Source organism: Tamandua tetradactyla, chromosome 7, assembly GCF_023851605.1.
Source record: "Tamandua tetradactyla isolate mTamTet1 chromosome 7, mTamTet1.pri, whole genome shotgun sequence".
Taxonomy (NCBI): Eukaryota; Metazoa; Chordata; class Mammalia; order Pilosa; family Myrmecophagidae; genus Tamandua; species Tamandua tetradactyla.
In genome coordinates this window covers 166,135,561-166,142,181 of record NC_135333.1, presented here as the reverse complement: position 1 = coordinate 166,142,181, position 6,621 = coordinate 166,135,561, and positions in this window count along the sequence as shown.

Sequence of the window (6,621 nt, the reverse complement as noted above, 5' to 3'; positions counted from 1 at the left end):
TAAAAAAAACTCGAGAAGGTCGGAGAAAGGGGGAGGAAATCTAACTGCTTAGACAACCAACTTGACGCCGGAAACAGTGCTGTGTCAGGAACCTCCTTCCGCAAGCCGCATTGCTGCCCCAATCAATCATGGCGGAAGCACGTTTCCTTCACATTTATTTTTAATTAAAAAAAAGTAAGAAATTCAGTTTTAAGACTATTTCGTATGGAGATCTCCCTTGATCCATAGGCATGAAGATCAACTTCAGCAATAAAATTATCTTGAGGGAAGAGGAGCGTTTCACAATGTAGAGGTGCTGAGCTGGCTTCATTCCTCAGATTTTGATATAGGACCGTTCTTGAGGGTTCAGTTATTTAATTTAATTTTTACTACACTAACCCTCATAAAATGGACAAGCAGTTTAAGAAGACTCCTTCAAAGAAATCACAAATGGAAAACAAGACTAATAATGCAAGCATATGTAAATAAAAAGAAAATGGCAGAAAATAATTCTGCTACTCCAAAATGAGGTGGGCACAACAATTTTAAAAGCAAGACAGAACAATGATGGTCAAATCATATCTCACAAGAAGTTAGTTCCTCCCATTCCAATTCAAATCAAAATTATTAAAGTTACTTAAAATAAGGATTTATATCGACTATCATTGACAATGAACCTGGACCTCAATGCATTGTCTTGAAATAATTGTTAATTATATTAGCATATATAGAGAATTTATAAACAAACAAATAAACAAAATTGAATGTGTCCTCAATTTTTTAATGATTTTGGTGAGCAATAAAAAAAAAATTGGAAACCTATGCTTCAAGGAAGATGCCTCTGACCTCTGTGCTGAATTCCTACAGCATTTGTGGAATATTCCACCTAATTATGCTTTAATTAGTCTCCTGCACTAATCTTTAGGTGTTTCAATTTATGGTTTCATATTCCCAATAAATTCACAAACTTCCCAGGAGCAAGCAGTTATCCCATGCAACCTGATACCCACTAAAAATATCTGTTAACACCTTGTAGGCATGTTTGTGCCCACCATGGATGTCCACTTTCCTTCTGGTCTGGAATTCTAGATTCTCCCTCCTTAAGCGAAGACCAAGGTTGGAAGGTGGGGAGAGGGAGGAGACAAAAAATTGAAAACTCAAAAGAATCTGGAAGGTTTTCTCTGATTCCCCAAAGAGCAGAAGTGAAAATCAAATCTATCACAAAATATCACTTTGTTTCTAATTTCATAATTCAATGATTCCTCTCTGAAATAAAGAGGAAGCATCTGAGGTGTGAGAGATGGAGAAATTCTGGAAACTGTCTCTTAGACAAAGCAACAACCTCAGGTTCCGTAATGTGTTTCAGCCACTCCTTCCTCCTTTTTTCCTTCCTTCTTCCATCCTTCCCCTTCTTTTATTTCTTTTGCATCTATCAAGGATCACTTATATTGTTTGTACTGATTTGGGTACTGTAGGAGATTTAAAGGAACTATAAGGTATTCCTGTAAGGAACTTGCCACCTTAAATTCTTTGACAACAGAGGCAAGGGCAAGATGGTGGCATAGGGAGGTGTAGAATTTAGTTTGTCTTCTAGAGCAGCTAGTTCATAGCCAGGAACTGTCTGGAACAACTATTTGGGGGACATCCATGACCAGACACACAGTATACCTAGAATGGGTAGGAGGACTGAGATCATTCCCTTCAGTTCTGCCATTGGTTTTTTTGGTTTTTTTCTTTTTTCAAGCTTTTAAGTTCTTCTTTATGACTGCCCAAGGACATCTGAAATTCCACACACAAAAGAGCAGATAGGGAAAAGAATGAAAAATATGAGCAGGGTCTCATATTGAATGACAGTGTGAAGCAGATGAATATACATGTTTTGGGTGTCCCAGAAGGAAAAGGTAAGGGAACAGGGGAAGAAAAAATAATGGAAGAAACAATTACTGAAAATTTCACAACCGTTATGAAAGACATAAAATTACAGAAGTGCAGCGTACCCCAAACAGAATAGATTCAAAGTACAGCATACCCCGAATAGAATAGATCTGAATAGATCTAATCCAAGACACTTACTAAATCAGATTGTCAAATGGCAAAGGCAAAGAGAGAATTCTGAAAGCAGCAAAAGAAAAGTAATGCATCACATATAAGAGAAACTTGATAAGACTATGTGTGGATTTCTCAGCATACACCATGGAGGTGAGAAGGCAGTGATATGATATATTTAAAATACTGAAAGAGAAAAACTGCCAGCCAAGAATTCTATATCCAGCAAAACTGTCCTTCAAAAATGAGGAAGAGTTTAAAATATTTTCAGACAATCAGACACTGAGAGAGTTTGTGAACAGGAGACCTGCTCTACAAGAAATACTACTACAGGGAGCACTAAGGTAGATAGGAAAAGACAGGAAAGAGATGTCCGGAGAAGAATGTAGAAATGAAGACTATTAGTAAGGGTGAAAAGAGAGAAAATAAGATGTGATATATCAGAATAAAGTCAGGATGCATGCAACAATGTGGGTAAGACTTGAGGACATTATATTGAGTGAAATCAGCCAGAAACAAAAGGACAAATACTATATGGTCTCACTAGTCTGAACTAACATTAATGAGCAAACTTTTAAAGCTGAGAACACACTTTACCAGGGAATAGAAAGAGGGTAGAGAATAGGCATTGGATGCTGAAGAAGGGCAAAATATTTAACAGGACTGATTGTAAAGATCCAGAAATGGATAGCACAATACTATCTGATGGTAGCACAATATTGTAAATACACTGAATGAAGCTGAGTGTGAGTATGGTTGAGGGAGAAGGCTGGGGACATGTATGACACCAGAAGAAAAAATAGAAGGGAAAGCCTGGGACTATAAAACTTACTGAAGCCTGGAGTGAACAATGATGGTGATTAATGTACAAATATAAGAATGTTTGTACAGGAGGGAGAACAATGCACTGAATGCCAACAGTGCAAGGTGTTGAAAATGTGTCAAGATATATATATGGAAAAAATACGAGTGCAAACTAGGGTCTATAGTTAACAGTAACCTTGTAATATGCTTCCATTAAATACAACAAAGGCAATATACCAAAGCTAAAGGTCAATAAGAGGGGGATATAAGGGAGGAGCATGGGATTCTTGGTGGTGGTGTTTCTCCTTTTTATTTATTTTTTAATCTTCACTTTTTCCCTCTTCTTTCTTTGTAGAAGAAATGAAAATATCCTCATAAAGATCGTGGTGGTGAAGGCATAACTATGTGATTATACCAGCAAACTTTGATTGTTTATTTAGGATGATCCTACAAAAGTTGCACATACTGTTTACTTTTCAGAAGCCTAAAACCTTCATATGGTTCCTAGGCCAGATAAGTCCTGAAATTCAGAGGTGCCAGCATGTCCAAGAATATGAACCCATTCCATCCGCTATCCCATATTGTCTATATCCCTTTTCAACATGAAAAGAAACTGGAATGGGCATAACTCAAATAGTCCTAAAGATTCGGAGAAGGATCGAAGGAGAAGAAGAAGGACTTATAAGAGAGAAGTTAGGATTTAACAAATGACTATGACTATGGAATCATTATACTGATATTTCTTTTTACTCTCCAGTGTCTTGGAGCAGCTAGAAGGAAAAGCCTGAAATTGTGGAACTATACCCCATACCAAACTTTGAAATCTGTTCTAAAACTACTTATTAAAATGAAATTTATTGTTTCAAAAATAAACTTTGAAATTTATTGTTTTTTGTATATATTTTACATTTCACAATAAAAAATTTAAATAAATAAAAAATAAACCGAAAGATACAAGTGCTGAAGAAAATGTGGAGAGGGAAGTACAGTGGTGCAGCCCCTCTGAAGGATTGTGTGGTGGTTTCATAGGAGGCTAAGTTTAGGGTTGCCATATGGTCCTGCAACACCATTATTAGGCATATACTTGGGAGAACTGAAAGCAGGGACAGGAATGGACATTTGCACACTAGTATTTATGGCTGCAGTATTCAGGATTTGAACGGATAGAGGCGGCCTAAGGGTACAGTGACTGATGAATGGAAGGGCAAACTGGTGTATGCATACATACAATGGTATATTGAGCGGCTGCAAGAAGAAATGAAGTTGTGAGGCATGCATCTATGTGAATGAACCTTGCAGAAAGTATGTTGAGTGAGATAAGACAGAAACAAAAAGACAGACATTATAATACCTCATGAAAATGGACTAACTATAACGTGCAGACAAATTGAATTTGAGAGCACAGCCTATCGGGGCAAAGTTTATTGTAAAGGTTCCTAGCTTTTAAACTCCTACAGCAGTCACATCTATTCCTGAGTTGAAATGGTTATTTCTAAATTCTGAGATGCTGAGCTCTTTGTGTATAACCTGGTCATTCCCTGGAACTTTGGGTATTTGTGTGACATCTGAAAGTCAAGAGCTAGAGTTCTGCAGTTCTGAAGGTATACATTACCCCATACAGCAATTGTTAAAGACGCTGAAAAAGAGATCAGACTTCAGTTAGAGATATAGAGATATGAATGAAGCTGTTCTGAGTAGGATTAAGGTAAATCAGACTAAAGAGTAAAAAATGATAATTGGCTATGTTTTAGAACTTCAGCTTCTGTGTGAGACCGAAGGAAGAGATGTTTATTTGGTGCAAATTTTATATTTTCTTAGCACACTATCTAATGTAACTTATATGGTCAGTTTATTCAAACACCATAATTACATGGAAAGAATAAGGAGTGAGATCTTCTCAGTTTGTATTGGTTGGTGGGATGCCCTGATACATCCCAGAGTAATCTTGGCAGAAGATAAATTTTTTAAAAAAAAGTATTTGCAAAGTTCCCTTAAGAGACTGGGGAAAATTGTGGAAATATTAAACGTACCTACCTAAGGTATACTATATTCTCAAAAGCACTGGGGACTACCAATTTAATAGGCCAAGCCCTCAACCTTGGGGTTTGCCCTTATGAAAATTATTCCTGCAAAGTAGAAGCTAAGCCTACTTATAATTGTGCCTAGGAGTCACCCCCAGAGAACCTCTTTTGTTGCTCAGATGTGGCCTCTCTCTCTCTAAGCCAACTCTGCAGGTAAAGTCAATGCCCTTCTCCTCACCCCTACATGGACCACGACTCCCAGGGGTGAGCCTGCCTCTGGCATCGTGGGATTAAGAAAGCTTTCTTGACCGAAAAGGGGAAGAGAAATGAAACAAAATAAAGCTTCGGTGGCTGAGAGATTTCAAATAGAGTTGAGAGGTCATTCTGGAGGTTATTCTTATGCATTATATAGATATCCTTTTTTCAGTGTTTTGGTGAATTGGAGTAGGACATACCTGAAACTGTTGAACTGTAGACCAGGAGTCTTGATTCTTGAAGATGACTATATAACCATATAGTGTTTATGGTGTGACCACATGATTGTGAAAACCTTGTGGCTGACACACTGTTTATCCAGTGTATGGACAGATGAGTAAGAAAATAAAGACAGAAATAAATAAATAATAAGGGGGTAGAGGGCATGGGAAATTTTGGGGTGTTCTTTTTTACTTTTACTTTCATTTTTATTCTTATTTTTATTGTTTTTGGAGTAATGAAAATATTCAAAAATCACATGTGATGATGAATGCACAGTTGTATGATGACACTGTGAACCACTGATTATATATTTGGATGATTATATGGTATGTGAATATAACTCAATAACATTGCATTTGAAAACTCTTTGGGAGCAGAGAGGAAGGTGAAGAAACAAGTATGAACTAACCAGAAGGACAAGAAATATATATCCCTGAAAAACCTGCATTCGGACAAATCAAGGACCAAAAGAGAAAGGAGAAATACATTGGGAAAATTATTATGGAGAAAATATTTATGAACAGGCCCTTGTGAGTTAAGAGAAGCCGGTTAGGAGGGCCTCCAGTATCTTGACTGGGCTAAGTGAAGCATGGAGGGGACTGTGTGTCTGCGGGAAAGGAAGCTGATTCTGGCTGGGGAAGTGGGATGTGCCAGGGGCCGGCTTGAGAGGAGGTAGAGGCCAGGTCAAGGCGGTATGCAGAAAGGCATGGCTCAGCTGGAGATATACTGAGACACATCGCTGGGAAAAGGCAATGAGAATGAGCCACACGTTTGCTCCACTCATATACCAAGAATACAACATGAGACAGGCCTTTTGTGGGAAGTGGCAAAATTGTAGTTAGTTCCTCAAACAGGTATTTGTAGATGAGAATGTGTAGGAGGAAAGTCCTTGAGGTTGGTCTTCACTTATGAAATCATATTTCATGAGCAACTAGCAATATCCTGCTCTGTATGCAAAACAAGAGAAGTTGGGATTAAAGCCAACTAGAATGAGACAGAAAGACTGCTTTGGAAAATGAAATCCTGTAGGCATTTGTCAAATCCCGCTCATACCTTAGGCCATCAGAAGGAAAAATACGTTAGGAGCTGAAATTTCTGAGTCAGAAAAAAAAAACATGGTATATCCAAACGTTGTAGTCAGACACACCTAGAAAAGGAATGGAAGTGACTAACAGGAAATTCAAGTATGACCTGGACCAACAGTTGCAAAGAATTTTTTCTCGTAGCTTAAAAGCAGCCTCCCCATCTGCTTCATCTATCCTCCCCCTCCCCAAGCTGAGATGCTTTTGGAACT